This window comes from Chiloscyllium plagiosum, unplaced genomic scaffold, assembly GCF_037043375.1.
Source record: "Chiloscyllium plagiosum isolate Xiang-an unplaced genomic scaffold, Cpla_swu_hap1 HiC_scaffold_6, whole genome shotgun sequence".
Taxonomy (NCBI): domain Eukaryota; kingdom Metazoa; phylum Chordata; class Chondrichthyes; order Orectolobiformes; family Hemiscylliidae; genus Chiloscyllium; species Chiloscyllium plagiosum.
In genome coordinates this window covers 50,909,229-50,928,263 of record NW_028270144.1, presented here as the reverse complement: position 1 = coordinate 50,928,263, position 19,035 = coordinate 50,909,229, and the positions used below count along the sequence as shown (strand labels likewise).

Genomic DNA, 19,035 nt, shown 5'->3' with positions numbered 1-19,035 from the left:
CTGACTTGACACTGACATTTTCTACAAACCCACCGACTCCCACAGCTACCTGGATTACACCTCTTCCCACCCTACCTCTTGCAAAAATGCCATCCCGTATTCCCAATTCCTCCGCCACCGCCGTATCTGCTCCCAGGAGGACCAGTTCCACCATAGAACACACCAGATGGCCTCCTTCTTTAGAGACCGCAATTTCCCTTCCCACGTGGTTAAAGATGCCCTCCAACGCATCTCGTCCACATCCCGCACCTCCGCCCTCAGACCCAACCCCTCCAACCACAACAAGGACAGAACGCCCCTGGTGCTCACCTTCCACCCTACCAACCTTTGCATAAACCAAATCATCCGCCGACATTTCCGCCACCTCCAAACAGACCCCACCACCAGGGATATATTTCACTCCCCACCCTTCTCCGCCTTCCGCAAAGACCATTCCCTCCGTGACTACCTGGTCAGGTCCACGCCCCCTACGATCCGCCCTCCCATCCTGGCACTTTCCCCTGCCACCGCAGGAACTGTAAAACCTGTGCCCACACCTCCTCCCTCACCTTTATCCAAGGCCCTAAAGGAGCCTTCCACATTCATCAAAGTTTTACCTGCACATCCACTAATATCATTTATTGTATCCGTTGCTCCCGATGTGGTCTCCTCTACGTTGGGGAGACTGGGCGCCTCCTAGCAGAGCGCTTTAGGGAACATCTCCAAGACACCCGCACCAATCAACCAAACCACCCCGTGGCCCAACATTTCAACTCCCCCTCCCACTCTGCCGAGGATATGGAGGTCCTGGGCCTCCTTCACCGCCGCTCCCTCGCCACCAGACGCATGGAAGAAGAATGCCTCATCTTCCGCCTCGGAACACTTCAACCCCAGGGCATCAATGTGGATTTCAACAGTTTCCTCATTTCCCCTTCCCCCACCTCATCCTAGTTTCTAACCTCCAGCAACACTGTCCCCTTGACTTGTCCGGACTTGTCCGACCTGCCCAGCTCCTTTTCCACCTATCCACTCCACCCTCTCCTCCCTGACCTATCACCTTCATCTCCTCCCCCACTGACCTATTGTACTCTATGCTACTCTATCCCCACCCCCACCCCCACCCTCCTCTAGCTTATCTCTCCATGCTTCAGGCTCTCTGCCTTTTTTCCTGATGAAGGGCTTTTGCCCGAAATGTCGATTTTGCCTGTCCTCGGATGCTGCCTGAATTGCTGTGCTCTTCCAGCACCACTGATCCAGAATCACACAAGACAGACCTTCACACAAGACAGACACACACACAGGTCAGTCCCCCCACACAGGACAGACGCCCCACACAGGACAGACCCCCCCCCACACAGGACAGACCCCCCCCCCCCCACAGGACAGACACCCCCACACAGGACAGACCCCCCCACACAGGACAGTCACCCCACACAGGACAGACGCCATACAGGACAGTTCTCACACAGGACAGTCCCCCACACAGGACAGTCCCCCACACAGGACAGTTCCCCACACAGGACAGTCCACCCAAACAGGACGGTCCCCACACAGGACAGTCATTCACACAGACCAAACCCAAGACAGGACAGTCCCCCCACGCAGGAGAGTTCCCCACATAGGACAGTCACCCCACACAGGAGTCACCCCACACAGGACAGGCCCCCCCCTAAGGACAGTCACCCCACACGACAGTCCCCACACAGGTCAGACCCCCCACACAGGACAGACCCCCCACACAGGATAGACCCCCCACACAGGACAGACCCCCCAAACAAGACGGTCCCCCCACAGGACGGTCCCCCCACACAGGACAGACCCCCACACAGGACAGACCCCCACACAGGACAGACCCCCACACAGGACAGTCCCCACACAGGACAGACCCCCCAAATAGGACAGTCCCCCACACAGGACAATCCCCCCACACAGGACAGTCCCCACACAGGACAGTCCCCACAGAGGAGAGACTGCCCACATGACCGCCCCCCACACAGGACAGTACCAACACTGGACAGTACCCACACAAAGGACAGTCCCCAAACAGGACAGACCCTCACACAGGCCAGACCCACACACAGGACAGTCCCCCCACACAGGACAGTCCCCCCACACAGGACAGACCCCCCACACAGGACAGTCCCCCCACACAGGACAGTCCCCCAAACAGGACGGTCCCCCCAAACAGGACGGTCCCCCCAAACAGGACGGTCCCCCCAAACAGGACAGACCCCCCACACAGGACAGACCCCCCACACATGACAGACCCCCACACAGGACAGACCCCCCAAACAAGACAGTCCCCCCACACAGGACAGACCCCCACACAGGACAGACCCCCCAAACAAGACGGTCCCCCCACAGGACGGTCCCCCCACAGGACGGTCCCCCCACACAGGACAGACCCCCACACAGGACAGTCCCCACACAGGACAGACCCCCCAAATAGGACAGTCCCCCACACAGGACAATCCCCCCACACAGGACAGTCCCCACACAGGACAGTCCCCACACAGGAGAGACCGACCACATGACCGCCCCCCACACAGGACAGTACCCACACAGGACAGTACCCACACAAAGGACAGTCCCCAAACAGGACAGACCCTCACACAGGCCAGACCCACACACAGGACAGTCCCCCCACAAAGGACAGACCCCCCTCACAGGACAGTCGCCACACTGGACAGACCCCCACACACAGGACAATCCACACACAGGACAGACCCCCCACACAGGACAGTCCCCCCACACTGGCCAGACCCCCACACAGGTGAGACGCCCCACACAGGACAGGCCCCACACAGGACAGTCCCTCCACGCAGGCCAGACCCCCACACAAGGCAGACCCCCACACAAGGCAGACCCCCCACACAGGATAGATCCCCCACACAGGATAGACCCCCCACACAGGATAGACCCCCCACACAGGACAGACCCCCTACACAGGACAGACCCCCCTCACAGGACAGACCCCCCTCACAGGACAGTCTCCACATAGCACAGACCCCCACACAGGACTGTCCCCATACAGGACAGTCCCACACACAGGACAGTCCCCACACAGGACAGTCCCCACACAGGCCAGACCCCCACACAGGCCAGACCCCCCACACAGGACAGTCCCCCCACACAGGACAGTCCCCCCACACAGGACAGACCCCCACACACAGGACAGACCCCCACACACAGGACAGACCCCCACACACAGGACAGCCCCCCTCACAGGACAGTCCCCACACACAGGACAGACCTCCACACACAGGACAGACCCCCCCACAGAGGACAGTCCCCCCTCACAGGACAGTCCCCCCTCACAGGACAGACCCCACACACAGGACAGACCCCACTTACAGGACAGTCCCCCCACACAGGACAGTCCCCCCTCACAGGACAGTCCCCACACACAGGACAGTCCCCCCACACAGGACAGTCCCCACACAGTCCAGACCCCCCCACAGGACAAACCCCCCCACACAGGACATACCCCGACACAGTCCAGACACCCCCACACAGGCCAGACCCCCCACAGGACAACCCCCCCACAGGACAGTCCCAACTGGACGGCGTCAGCCTGTTAAGACACACAGGGCTCAGTCTAAATGCACGCTTTAGTCAGGAGCGAAATATCTCACATTGGAATCCATGCCCTGATGAACACAATATTCAAATCTCTTCCATTCTTGTTCAGGTAATTTTAAAGGATGCCGCACATACATTGACCTTGAGTTTATTCGGAATTCAGAAAAGTCGTTTGTTGTCGGAGAATCGCCTGGAACTATTTTGGAGTCAGACGATGACTGGCGTGTGGAGGAGAAACACTATCATTAAGAACTCTTAAAAACACACAGCAGTTGCTGTAATAAACACAGCAGACACCTACCCGACACACTCTTTACAGTGCAAATCATATTTGGTTTGTAAACCAACAGCGAACACACCCCCCATCCATTCATCGCCTCCCCCATCTTGTCATTATTCAATTCGATTCGGGCTGCTGTTTTGTCTGCCCTGCAATGTTTTCATGTTGTGTAGAAATTTTAAACGTCTAAGCGTGCACTTTTCCGCTAGGCTTTTGAGATTTACAATTATCAGATGTTTTCAGACGGCTTGGTAACCCGGCAATGTTTCTTTGTCACGTTACCTTGTTGTCGTTCCCTCTACAAATGGATTTAAACAAATGACAGAATCGATCAGCCAGTGACGCTGTGAACATACAGAAACACAAACTGTTAGTTCTTGCCCGAGACCAACAGCCCCTTAAAACTTTTCCTCTAGATTTTGCATGTTGTTTTACTCCTTTCTTTCCATTGCTTTCTCACCCGGACTACACTAAGTTTAAACTAAAGCGAAGATCGAGAGGACATTCTTGCTGGGACCAACTATTGTCTCTCCCTCTAAACGGAATATTCTGCAATCAGACCAATTCGAAAGAGAAAGCTTTTCGGGCTCCGCAAACCAAAACAGAAACCAAAGTGTCAATTCCTCCAGGCGAGGCGTCACATATACCCTGGACCAGCAAGAGTCACAACAATGGCGCTGGCATCGCTAAAGCATACTCTAATACTTAGGTGACATATTCGGAATATAGATTTAAGGTGTTCCACAGCAGGTACACATTGCAAGGATACCTTAGTCATTAGCTTACAATACAGCAATTGCACGGTTTCTCAACAGGGTGGGTGGAAATTCTTATCCATTGAGCAATTTGGAAACGACGGGAACGACCGCAGATCGAAGTGCAGATCTAACTCCCGCCTGATAAAGAGACACTTGCATTTATTGGCCATTTTATCAGTCTCTTGGCTCCAAGTTTACAACTAAATTATTGTTTAAATGTTATGAGGGATTTTACCTCAACCACCCTTACAGACAGTGAGTTCCAGATTAACACCACCCTCTGCGTGAAAACATTTATTCTCACTTCACCTCTAAACTCCTTAAACTACGTTAAATTTATGCCGCTTGGTTACTGATTCCTCTGTCAAAAGGAAAAGTTCCTTCCTGTCCACTCTATCACCCTCATAAGTTTATACATTTCAAGTATGGCCCCCTTGGTCTCCTCTACTCAAAGGAAAACATTCTGGTCTTGTCCATTCTCTCTTAGTAACTGAAACGCTCCAGCCCAGACTCCAAGCTGGCAAATCTCTGCTGCACTCTCTCGAGTGCAATCAGATTCTTCCTATAACATGGATTCCAGAACCGCACACTATGCTCTGGCTCTGGCTGTGGCCTATCCTCCTGCTCTTAAACTCTATGCCTCAGTTAATAAAGGCAACTTTCCCCTTTGCCTTCTTAATCACTTTATATACATGTTCCACTATCTTTAGGAACCATGTATAAAGTTCCTCTGATCCTCAGTGCTTCCCAGGTCCCATTAATCATCATGTATTTACTTGCCTCCTTTGTCTCCACTGGACACATATTTCCAAATCACAAAACACTCCCCTTGACCACCAATCTCTTTTTCCTGCCACTCAGCCAATCCTAGATCCAATTAACCAACATTTCTTTGGATTTCTTCACTATCAGTTTTCCGTTTAGGACCTTACCAAAAGCATTGCTGAAGTTTTGTTGCAAATTTTAATATCAACTTTAATTCCATGAGAAAAGTCCAGAACCTTAATAATGCTTGCTGGTGGATCATTGATATTGGAAGGGAAATCAGGACCATCTCTGCAAAATCCAACAATGCCTGATTTTGCGCAAATGATGGTTGTTGCATTATTAGTTGTGATGGAAACTAAATTTTCGATTGGAATGATTTTCTTGAGCAGAAACCCATCGAATTTTTGTACATATCCTCACCCCTTATTCTCTTTTTAAGAGGAGAAAAGGTGATGTTTAGTTGTAATGTCCTTATAATTCATGTATGTCAATACAATCAGCTGGGCTGCATCAGCCAATGGATTCATTGAACTGCAGTGAAAAGCATTCACAGTCCTTCAGAACCTGTTGAAAATTGTTGCTGCAGTTGCTGAAAGATGTTTACGTAGGAAGATTTCACTCATCTTGCCACATGGTCTGGATTGCTGCTATTATTTTTTGCTTTCTTCTTAAAGTCTTTGACTAAAGAGTCATTAGTTGAAACTTTATTGCTGGAACAGCACAGCAGGTCAGGCAGCATCCAGGGAACAGGAGATTCGACGTTTCGGGCACAGGCCCTTCTTCAGGAATGAGCAGAGAGTGTTCAGCAGGAGAAGATAAAAGGTAGGGAGGAGGGACTTGGAGGAGGGGCGTTGGAAATGTGATAGGTGGAAAAAGGTCAAGGTGAGGGTGATAGGTCGGAGTAGGATGGAGGCGGAGAGGTCAAGAAGAAGACTGCAGGTCAGGAAGGCGGTGCCGGGCTGGAGGGATTCGGCTGAGACAAGGTGGGGGGAGGGGGGATGAAGAAACTGGTGAAGTCCAAGTTCATCCCCTGTGGTTGGAGGGTTCCCAGTCGGAAGATAAGACGCTCCTCCTCCGACCAAACCACAACAACGCGACGGTCGGAGGAGGAGCGTCTTATCTTCCGACTGGGAACCCTCCAACCACAGGGGATGAACTTGGACTTCACCAGTTTCTTCATCCCCCCTCCCCCCACCTTGTCTCAGCCGAATCCCTCCAGCCCGGCACCGCCTTCCTGACCTGCAGTCTTCTTCTTGACCTCTCCGCCTCCATCCTACTCCGACCTATCACCCTCACCTTGACCTCTTTCCACCTATCACATTTCCAACGCCCCTCCTCCAAGTCCCTCCTCCCTACCTTTTATCTTCTCCTGCTGAACACTCTCTGCTCATTCCTGAAGAAGGGCCTGTGCCCGAAACGTCGAATCTCCTGTTCCCTGGATGCTGCCTGACCTGCTGTGCTGTTCCAGCAATAAAGTTTCAACTTTGATCTCCAGCATCTGCAGACCTCACTTTCTCCTTAAAGAGTCATTAGCCCATGTCAATGATTTTATAATTGCTTCACATCTCTGAATGATTTCTTGTGTTGTGCCAGAAGACAGACCAGCAGAAGGATGGGAGAACACAGCAATCCAGGCAGCATCAGAAGGCGGAGATGTCGACCCAAAGATTTCGGGTGTAACCCTTCTTCAGGATTGGGGGTGGATGTCAGGGGGAGCTGCAGAGAAAGAAGGTTGGGGAAGATGGTGAGGTGAGGATAGGTGGAGACTGGTAGAGGGTACAACCTGGGTGGTCAAAGGGAGGGATGAATCCAGGGAGGAGTGGAAGGGGTTGGGAGTGGGGGCAGGGAGGTCAGTCTGGCGATGAGAAAGGAGATTATTTGAAATTGGGAAACTCAGTGTTGAGTCCTCTGGGCTGTGGGCTGCCCAGGCAGAGGTGTTGTTCCTCCAATTTGCGGTTTGGTTCATTGTGGCAATGGAGGAGGCCAAAGATGGTCATGACGGAAAGGAAGTGGGAAGGGGAATTAAAATGGGCAGTGACTGTGAAGTCCAGATGCCCCCTGTGGGCCCGGCTAAGATGCTCGGTGAAATAGAGTCATAGAGTCATAGAAATTAACAGCATGGAAACAGACCCTTCAGTCCAACCTGTCCATGCCGACCAGATATCCCAACCCAATCTAGTCCCACCTGCCAGCACCCGGCCCATATCCCTCCAAACCCTTCCTATTCATATACCCATCCAAATGCCTCTTAAATGTTGCAATTATACCAGCATCCACCACTTCCTCTGGCAGCTCATTCCATACCCATATTACCCTCTGTGTGAAAAAGTTGCCCCTTAGGTCTCTTTCCACTCTCACCCTAACCCAATGCCCTCTAGTTCTGGACTCCCCCACCCCAGGGAAAAGACTTTGTCTATTTATCCTATCCATGCCCCTCATTATTTTGTAAACCTCTATAAGGTCACCCCTCAGCCTCCGATGTTCCAGGGAAAACAGCCCCAGCCTGTTCAGCCTCTCCTTATAGCTCAAATCCTCCAACCGTGGCAACATCCTTGTAAATCTTTTCTGAACCTTTTCAAGTTTCACAACATCTTTCCAATAGGAAGGAGACCAGAATTGCACACAATATTCCAAAAGTGGCCTAACCTATGTCCTGTATAGCCCTCCCGACTCCTGTACTCAATACTCTGACCAATAAAGGAAAGCATACCAAATGCCTTATTCACTATCCCATCTACCTGTGACTGCACTTTCAGGGATCTTTGAACATGCACTGCAAGGTCTCTTTGTTCAGCAACACTCCCTAGGATCTTACCATTAAGTGTGTAAGTCCTGCTAAGATTTGTTTTCCCAAAATGCAGCACCTCGCATTTATCTGAATTAAACTCCATTAGCCACTTCTCAGCCCATTGGCCCATCTGGTCCAGATCGTGTTGTAATCTGAGGTAACCCTCTTCGCTGTCCACTACATCTCCAATTTTGGTGTCATCTGAAAACGTACTAACTGTACCTCTTATGCTCGCATCCAAATCATTTATGTAAATGACAAAAAGTAGAGGACCCAGCACCGATCCTTGTGGCACTCCATTGGTCACAGGCCTCCAGTCTGAAAGACAACCCTCCACCACCCTCTGTCATCTACCTTCCAGCCAGTTCTGTATCCAAATGGCTAGTTCTCCCTGTATTCCATGAGATCTAACCTTGCTCATCAGTCTCCCATGGGGAACCTTGTCGAATGCCTTACTGAAGTCCATATAGATCACACCTACCGCTCTGCCCTCATCAATCATCTTTGTTACTTCTTCAAAACACTCAATCAATTTTGTGAGACACGATTTCCTACGCACAAAACCATGTTGACTATCCCTAATCAGTCAGAAATGTTCTGTTAGCTTACATTTGACCTTCCCGACGTAGAGAAGACCACATCAGAAGCACTGGATACAGTAAACTAGGTTGGAGGAGAGGCAGGTGTACCTCTGTTTCACCTGGAAGGGCTGTTTGGGGGTGTAAGCGCCCCCTCAGGCAGGAGGTAGAGTCCCCCATCAAGTAGCTTGTGTTTTGTGCTTGGTTTAGTTTTTTGGTTTTTTTGTGGACATAGTTTTTGAAAGTTCTGTTAGTCTGTTTGGTATAGAAGTTATAGTGTGTGCAGTATTTAGACTCCATGAGCCTGTTTTTATTTTTGCTCAGCGTTTTGTAAGTTAAATTCTTCCACTCTGGAGTTCAAAGGTTGTTGTAGAGGGTCATGGCTGACTGCGTTCTTAAATGATGCACCTGGAACTTTAAGAGGAGTCAGATGCCAGTCAAGAGGAGAAAGGTGCTGTCAAATCTTAAAAAGGAGAGGGTAGATATTACCCTATTGTAGGAGACTCTTTCCCCTCTCACCATAAACCTATGCCCTCTAGTTATGGACTCCCTCACTCCAGGGAAAACACTTTGTCTATTATCCTGTCCATGCCCCTCATGATTTTATAAACCTCTATAAGGTCACCCCTCAGCCTCCGATGCTCCAGGGAAAACAACCCCAGCCTATTCAACCTCTCCCTATAGCTCAAATCCTCCAACCCTGGCAACATCCTTGCAAATGATTTCTGAACCCTTTCAAGTTTCACAACATCTTTCCAATAGGAAGGAGACCAGAATTGTATGCAATATCCCAACAGTGGCCTAACCAATGTCCTGTACAGCCACAACATGACCTCGCAACTCCTGTATTCAATGCTCTGACCAATAAAGGAAAACATACCAAACACTTTCTTCACTATCCTATCTACCTGTGACTCCATTTTCAAGGAGCTATGGACCTGCACTCTCTTTGTTCAGCAATACTGCCGAAAATCTCACATTAAGTGTATAAGTCCTGCTAAGATTTGCTTTCACAAAATACAGCACCTCACATTTAGCTAAATTAAATTCCACCTGCTAATTCTCAGCCTATTGGCCCATCTGATCAAGATCCTGTTGTAATCTAAGGTAATCTTCTTCGCTGTCCACTACACCTCCCATTTTGGTGTCACCTGCAAACTTACTAACTATACCTCTTATGCCCAGGTCCAGATCATTTATATAAATGTTGAAAAGTAATGGACCCAGCACCGACCCTTGTGACATTCCACTGGTCACAGGCCTCCAGTCTGAAAAACAACACTCCATGACCACCTTCTACCTTCGAGTCAGTTCTGTATCCAAATGGTTAGTTCTCCCTGTATTCCATGAGATCTAACCTTGCTAACCAGTTTCCCATGGGGAAGCTTGTCGAACGCCTTGCTAAGTTCATATAGATCACATCCAACGCTCTGCCATCAATCCTGTTTGTGAGTTTTTCAAAAAACTCAATCAAATTTGTGAGACATGATTTCCCATTGCTATTTTAAAACTAATAGAATTATGGTCGCTGGCCCCAAAGTGCTCCTTCACTGACACCTCAGTCACCTGCTCTGCATTATTTCCCAAGAGTAGGTTATGTTTTGCACCTTCTCTCGTAGGTACATCCACATACTGAATCAGAAATTTTTCTTGGATACACTTAACAAATTCTTCTCCATCTAAACCCTTAACACTTTGGCAGTCCCTGTCTATGTTTGGAAAGTTAAAATCCCTGACCATAACCACCCTATTATTCTTATAGATAACTGAGATCTTCTTACAAATTTGTTTCTCAATTTCCCTCTGACTATTAGGGGGACTATAATATAACCCCAATAAGGTGATCATGCCTTTCTTATGTCTCAGTTCCACCCAAATAACATCCCTGGATGTATTTCCAGGAACACCCTCCCTCAGTATAGCTGTAATGCTATTCCTTATCGAAAACGCCACTCCCCGTCTTCTCTTGCCTCCCTTCCTGTCCTTCCTGTAGCATTTGTATCCTGGAACATTAAGCTGCCATTCCTGTCCATCCCTGAGCCATGTTTCTGTAATTGCTATGATATCCCAGTCCCATGTCCCTAACCATGCTTTAAGTTCATCTGCCTTCCCTGTTAGGCCCCTTGCATTGGAATAAATGCAGTTTAATTTATTATTCCTATCTTGTCCCTGCTTGCCCTGACTGTTTGACTCGCTACGGTTCTCAACTGTACCAGTCTCAGATTGATCTCTTTCCTATCTCCCTGGGTCTCACTCCCCAACCTTACTAGTTTAAATCCTCCCCAGCAGCTTTAGCAAATCTCCCTGCCAGTATATTAGTTCCCTTCCAATTTAGATGCAACCCGTCCTTCTTGTACAGGTTACTTGTACCCCAAAAGAGCTTCCAATGATCGAAAAATGTGAATCCTTCTCCCATATACCAGCTCCTTAGCCATGCATTCATCTGCTCTATCCTATTCCTGCTCTCACTAGCTAGTAGCACCGGGAGTAATCCAGATATTGCTACTCTTGAGGGCCCCCTTTTTAAATTCCTGCTTAACTCTCTGTAATCTCCCTTCAGAATCTCAACCTTTTCCTTTCCTATGTCAGTGGTTCCAATGTGTACAATGACCTCGTGCTAACCCCCCGCCCCCTTGAGAACATTCTGCTCCCTCTCTGAGACACCCTTGATCCTGGCACCAGGGAAGCAACACACCATTCTGATTTTTTGCTGCTTGCCACAGAAACGTCTGTCTGGACCTCGGACTAGAGAGTCCCCTAACACAATCAATCACTTATAACACGATGTACCCCTTATTATATTACAGCCAGTCTCAATACCAGAAACTTGGCTGTTCATGCTACATTCCCCTGAGAATCCACCACCCCCTAAATTTTCCAAAATAGCATACTTATTTGAAATGGGGATAGCCACAGGAGACTCCTGCATGACCTGCCTCCCTTTCCTACCTTTCCTGGAGTTAACCCTTCTCTGTGACTGCATCTGAGAGTTTCCCCCTTACTATAAATGCAATCCATCACATCCCCTTGCTCTTGTAAATTCCTCAATGCCTCTGGCTCTCCAACTGATCCATTTGATCTGATAGGATTTGCAACCAATGGTATTTATTGCAGATATAATCCTCAGCAATCCGTAAACTCTCCCAAAACTCCCACATCCGACAAGAAGAGCATATCACTCTACTAAAGGTCACGTTTGCTTCTTTCAATCTACAGAAAATAGCACTGTCTTATTCCTCTACAAAACACTGCTCCAGGTTAAGTTAATACTTTTGGCTTATATTTTAAGTTTAATCAAGAGACATAGCTCACTAAAACATATAATCAAGAAAGAACCCACTCTACTCACTACTGCAGACTTATTGTAAGGCTGTGCTTAAAATCAGATATGGGGCTAATCTATTCTCTGGGAGACTGCTAAAACTTATGCTAGAGGGATAATTATTTCTTATTCTGCCAGACAGAAGCAACAGAAGGGAGAGGAGCAGTGGCTACGATTGAAAGCAGCCGTGTCAGCATATTGTGACAGGCCATTGATAGTTAAGTTGCAGTGGGTCACAGCTTTTCGGTCCACCTCAAATTCCATGCTCACACAGATAGCAAGGAAGGAACTTTCCTTTGCAAAGCAAAGGCTGTTTGAGCATGGTGTTAGGGTGGGCAAATACTTGGCATATCTGTATAGGAAAAATTATGCTCCCAATCTATTGGCTCAATTAGGTAAGGGACTGGGATTCTCACTTGTGTTATAAAAAGATCAATGCTGCATTTCGGAGGTCTTACTCACAACTATACCAGTCAGGAAACTGTGATAATAGATGGGTTAAGTTGGAGTCGTTTTTTAAGAAACAAAATCTTCCAAGTTTGACCTCTGAACCGGTATCTCTCCTTAATACACCTTTAACAATGTAAGAGGTGCAGGAGACGGTGAAGCAACTTCAAAGTGGAAGGGCATCCAGCCCTGATGGTCTTCCTAGCGAATTTTACAAAGAGTTTATAAAAATATTGTCAGGGCCAATGTTGGGCATTACAATCACATGTACAGTCATGATTGCCTCCTGCCATCCTTGAGAGAGGCTAATAGCTCTCTTCTCCTTAAGAAAGGGAAGACCCCGGAGGACTGTACTTCTTATAGACCTATCTTGTTTTTAAATTCGGATTTTATAATTCTGTCCAACCTCTTGCTTTAAGACTGGAAACAGTGTTGCCTTCCATTGTCAAAGAGGGGTTTTGTTAAGGGCTGCAGATGCTCCAGCAATGTTAGGAGGTTACTCAATATGATTCAAGCGTGTCAGCAGTGATCGGTTCAAGGATTAGTAATTTCTTTAGATGCAGAGAAGGCATTTGATCAGGTGGATTGGCCGTATCTTTTCTATACCCTGGAACAGTTTTGTCCACTTGTTTGACAAGATTAAAAAAGATCTTCAATGCTGGGAGGCCCTTCCAATATCTTGGTAAGGTCGAATAACTTTTATTAGAATGAATGTCCTTCCTCGTTGCTATACCCTATGCAGATACTCCCTTTGCTTTTTCCCAGGCAAGCATTTCGGATACTTAATGGTTGATTTAGCCCTTTATCTGACACCATAGGCGACCTCTTATTAAGCTTGTAAAATTGCAATTGCCCAAAGAGCTGGGGGGAGTGGACCTCCCAGATATTAAAAGATATCAATTACGCTCCCTTTTATCTTTTGTAAGTGACTGGACCTATGGGGACCCGGTGTCAATATGGTTAGATATTGAGGCCTGGTTATTTCTAGACAAAATGAGGACAGAGAATTCAATAATTATTAATAATGCCAAAGCGTGGAGGGTAATGCGGCAAAGTGAGTGTAATATGTCTGAAACACAAGATTAAAAAAGATCTTCAATGCTGGGAGGCCCTTCCAATATCTTGGTAAGGTCGAATAACTTTTATTAGAATGAATGTCCTTCCTCGTTGCTATACCCTATGCAGATACTCCCTTTGCTTTTTCCCAGGCAAGCATTTCGGATACTTCACCGTCTCCTGCACCTCTTACATTGTTAAAGGTGTATTAAGGAGAGTGGGTGGCACGGTGGCACGGTGGTTAGCACTGCTGCCTCACAGCGCCAGAGACCCGGGTTCAATTCCCATCTCAGGCGACTGACTGTGTGGAGTTTGCATGTTCTCCCCGTGTCTGCGTGGGTTTCCTCCGGGTGCTCTGGTTTCCTCCCACAATCCAAAGATGTGCAAGTCAGGTGAATTGGCCATGCTAAATTGCCCGTAGTGTTAGGTAAGGGTTAAATATAGGGGTATGGGTGGGTTACGCTTCGGCGGGTCAGTGTGGACTTGTTGGGCCGAAGGGCCTGTTTCCACACTGTAATCTAATCTAATCTAATCTTTTTTTACCCCATGCTGGGTTTCCAGCCAGGGGCGACGGACCCTGGGTTTAAACTCTGGGCAGCAAGGGGAGTTTCCTGTTTCAGTGATTTATTTGAGGGGGAGATAATGATATCCTTTGACCAAATAATCCATAAGTATGAACTATCTAGCAGAGACCTTTTACGTTTCTTCCAGATTAGAGATTTTATCCAAAAAGAAACAACACTTTTGACTGACTTCTACAGATCTGATGTAAAGAAGAGGGTGCTTAATGCCAAGAGCACTCTCTCAGTGAGTACTCTTTACCATCTGTTGGGGAATGGTCCCTCAGATGATATTGAGTGATTATGTTAGGTTTGGGAGAGAGAATTAGGAGTTGAGATTTCTTCTGAGGCCTGGAAGGATATTTGAGAGAATGCGAAAAAGGTTTCAATTTGTAATAGGACCCAAACCATGCAATTGAAGATTCTTAATAGGGTCCAGCTGGCCCCAGATAATCTCTCAAAATTTAAGGTGGGCGTATCTTCAATGTGTCCCAAGTGTGAAATAAGTACTGGTACTCTCATTCATTGTCTGTGGTCCAGCCACAGGCTTCATACGTACTGGAGTGTTTTGGCAGGAGTAATAGAGAGGGTCTTGGGACCGAAGTTAAGATGGACCCAGTCTCTCTTCTCCTGGGCCTGGCCAACGTATCTTCTTTAGATACATGAAAGAAAACATTTTAATATTCTTACTTTTGTGCAAGGAAAAATATTTTCATGAGATGGCTGTCTGAAAACCCCTTGGGTCTGTCAGGTTGATGCAAGCTAATCATGGAACTTTCTCACAAACGTGGTGCACCAAAACACTGAAAACATTTTTAAGACATGGCAGCACTTTTTGGGTTACCTAGAAGCTGATTTGTCTGCCATTTTAATTAGGACCTTTGTCTAACCAATGGTTTGGTGATCTTGGTGTCCCGAGAGGAAGAATTTTGAATAAATGCGGATGAAATATTTAGCACTCTCGAAGATTGGGAGCTATTGTTTCGTGGCGCTGAGTCGTGTTATTTATTTATTTATTTGACTGATTTGTTTATCTTGTACATGAGTATAGTTTCATTCTGTTTGTGTAGTTTATTTTTGTTTTTTCAGTAGTGTGGTTGTTGATTTATTGTTGTTATAATTTTATAAAAAATAAATCTTCTTTTCAATAAGATAATTTTTAAAAATCTTCAGATCATCAACGTTCTTTGTCCAAAATATGCTGTTCAAGTGAAATGTATCCTTGAATTCTATTAATATTCTTTTGTAACATGTAAGGCAAACACATCTTTTACACCGTTATGAGCAGAAATTCATTTTCCAAATTTGTGTGGAGGTTGTATATTTTTTGTTCCTCTTTAAATGGTCCAGGTTCATCACTCATCATTCTTGAGTCACTTTGCAGTTTGTGATGTCACTCTGTCACTGGTCACACTGTAGACAGGTTACTGGACAATATCTCTGAAACAGAGAATCACAGTAATAAGACATTAAGCAGCCCCATTGGCCCACCCACCAACAAACACCAAACTTCACCTATCCCATTTACCTGTACTTGGTCCATAACCAACTATTATTATGACACTTTAAGTGCATATACAGATGATGTTGTGAAAGTACCTGCTTCCACCACACATATATTCCTTATTGTTATTGTACTTTGGGTGAAAAACATTTTCCTCAGATCTCCTTTATGGGGTGTGCTAAAGGGAAAAGATTCTTATGATTTTCCCTGTCTATATTTTTAATAATTTTGTATAACTCAGATCCCTCCTCAGCCTCCTCTACTACAAGGAAAATAAATCCAGCCGATCCAGCCTTCCCTCATAACTGAGACTTTACATCACAGGCATGCTAATGAATCTCCTCTGTACCCTCTCCAGTTCAACTTAGTCCTACCAATAGTGTTACAACCAGAACTGCATGCCCAACCAATGTTTTATGAAGATGTAACAAGATTTTGTTGCTCCTGTACTCTACACCTCAGTTAACAAAGGCAAGCATTCGTGGGCGGTACGGTGGCACAGTGGTTAGCACTGCTGCCTCACAGCGCCAGAGACCCGGGTTCAATTCCCGCCTCAGGCCACTGTCTGTGTGGAGTTTGCAAGTTCTCCCTGTGTCTGCGTGGGTTTCCTCCGGGTGCTCCAAAGATGTGCAGGTCAGGTGAATTGGCCATGCTAAATAGTCTATAGTGTTAGGTAAAGGGTAAATGTAGGGGTATGGGTGGGTTGCGCTTCGGCGGGGCGGTGTGGACTTGTTGGGCCGAAGGGCCTGTTTCCACACTGTAAGTAATCTAATCTTATGCCTTCATCACCAGCTTGTCCACCTGTGTTGACACCTTCAAGGATCTATGGATTTGTATATCAAAGTCCCTTTGCTCCTCAATATTCCTAGGGACCTATCATTTATTGTGTACATCCTTCCCTATTTAGACCTCCCAAAATGCATCACCTCACACTTATCAGGGTTAAATTCCATCTGCCATTGCTCTGCCCAATTTACCAGCTGATCAATAACAGACTGTAACCTGAAACCATCACCTTCACTGTCAACATCACCAATTTTTGTGTCATCTACAAAACGTACTAATTATACCTTCTACATTCACATCCAATTCATTAAACGTATACAGATAACAGCAGGGGTGACAGCACCAATCAAAAAACTCCTTTTAAGTTAGTCAGATAGGATCTCCCTCTAACAAATTCACGCTGACTATCCCTGATCAATCCCTGCCTTTTCAACTGTTGATTAATCCCACCCCTCAATTTTTTTCCAATAATTTCCTGACCAACTGACCTGAAATTACTTGACCTATCCCTGCTGCACTTCTTGAAGAAGGACTCCTCTCCAAAATGTTGATTTTCCTGCTCCTCGGTTGTTTCCAGCACCACTCTAATCCAGTCCCAGTCTATGTTTGGAAAGTTAAAATCCCTGACCATAACTACACCACTATTCTTACAGATAAGTGAAATCTCCTTACAAATTTGTTTCTCAATTTCCTACTGATTATTAGGAAGTCTATAATACAATCCCAGTAAGGTGATCATTCTTTACTTATTTCTCAGTTCCACCAAATGTTGGATGACTACAGAAATTGAGGTTTTGATTAAGAAAAAGAAGGAAGCATATGTCAGGTATAGACAGGATAGATTAAGTGAATTCTGAGAAGAGTATACAGGCAGTAGGAGTATACTAAAGAGGGAAATCAGGAGGGCTAAGAAGGGACATGAGATTTTTTTGGCAAATAAGGTTAGGGAGAATCCAAAGGGTTTTCAGAAATACTTTAAGTTCTAAAGGGTAACTAGGGAGTGAATAGGGCCCCTCTAACGTCAGCAAGCCAGCCTTTGTGTGGAGCTGCAGGAGATGGGGAGACACTAAACTAGTATTTTGCATTAGTATTTACTGTGGAAAAGGAAATGGAGGATATAGCATGTAAGGAAATAGATGGTGACATCTTGAAAAATGTCAATATTACAGAGGAGGAAGTGCTGGATGTCTTGAAATGTATAAAATTCCCAGGACCTGATCAGGTGTACCCTCGAACTGTGTGGGAAGCTAGGGAAGTGATTGCTGGGCCCCTTGCCCCTTGATATTTGTATCATCGAGAGTCACAGGTGAGGTGCCAGAAGACTGGAGGTTCGTGGTAATGTGGTACCATTATTTAAGAAAGGTGTTATGGACAAGCCAGGAAACTATAGACATAGAACATAGAACTTTACAGCGCAGTACAGGCATTTCGATGTTGTGCTGACCTGTGAAATTAACCTGATGCTCATCTAACCTACACCGTTCCATTATTATCCATACGTCTATCCCATTTAAATGCCCTTAACGTCGGGCGAGTCTACTACTGTTGTAGGCAGGCCAGTCTACCTCCCTACTACTCTCTGAGTAAAGAAACTACCCTTGATATCTGTCCTAAATATATCACCCCTCAACTTAAAGCTATGTCCCCTTATGTTAGCCTTCACCATCCTTGGAAAAAGACTCTCACTGTCCACCCGATCTAACCCTCTGATTATCTTACATGTCTCGATTAAGTCACCTCTCAAACTTTTTCTCTCCAGTAAAAACAGCTTCAGTTCCCTCAGCCTTTCCTCGAGAAACCTTCCTTCCATACTTGGCAACATCTTAGTAAATCTCCTCTGAATCCTTTCCAAAGTTTCCACATCCTTCCTATAATGCGGTGACCAGAACCATACACAATACTCCAGCTGCAGCCTTACCAGTATCTTGTACAGCTGAAGCATGACCTTGTGGGTCCGGAACTCAATCCCCCTACCAACAAACACCAACACACCAAATGACAACCCTATCAATCTGGGTGGCAGCTTTCAGGGATTCTTGCACCTGGATACCAAGATCTCTCTGTTTATCTATGCTGCCAAGAATTTTACCTTTAGTCCAGTACTTTACGTTCCTGTAACTTCTTCCAAAGTGAACGACCTCACACTTTTCCACATTAAACTCCATTTGCTCCCTCTCAGCCCAGCTATGCATCTTATCTATGTCTTTCTGTAACCCACAACATCCGTCGGTACTATCCACAACTCTGCCTACTTAGTGACATCTGTAAATTTACTAACCCATCCTTCTATACCCACATCCAGATCACTTATAAAAATGACAAACAGCAGTGGCCCCAAAACAGCAGCACACCACTGGTAACTGAGCTCCAGGATAAACATTTCCTTCTGTCTTTTTTCAGCTAGCTAATTTCTGATCTAAACAGCTAAATCACCTTTTGTCCCAAAACTCTGTATTTTGTGCAATAGTCTACTGTGTGGAACCTTATCACATGCCTTACTGAAGACCGGTGAGCCTGACGTCAGTGGTGGAAAGGTTGTTGGAGGGAATCCTGAGGGAAAAGATTTATATGCACTTGGAAAGGCAAGGACTGATTCCGAACAGTCAACACGGCTTTGTGCTTGGGAA

At 46.5% G+C, this 19,035-nt stretch overlaps 1 long non-coding RNA gene across 2 annotated transcripts in view; it reads right to left on the bottom strand.

Moving 5' to 3' along the window:
* The window catches only part of LOC122551131 (uncharacterized), an 80,073-nt gene extending 75,355 nt beyond the window's left edge, over nucleotides 1-4,718 (bottom strand). Inside the window, exons 1-2 of one of the 2 annotated variants that reach the window (XR_015757354.1) lie at nucleotides 4,611-4,718; nucleotides 4,124-4,185 (exon numbers count right to left, since the gene is read on the bottom strand). This is a non-coding gene — a long non-coding RNA (uncharacterized LOC122551131). Of the gene's footprint in view, nucleotides 1-4,123; nucleotides 4,370-4,610 lie in introns of those variants that run through there. The other variant, XR_015757353.1, reaches the window with a different exon arrangement.
* Nucleotides 4,719-19,035: the final 14,317 nt, after the last annotated feature.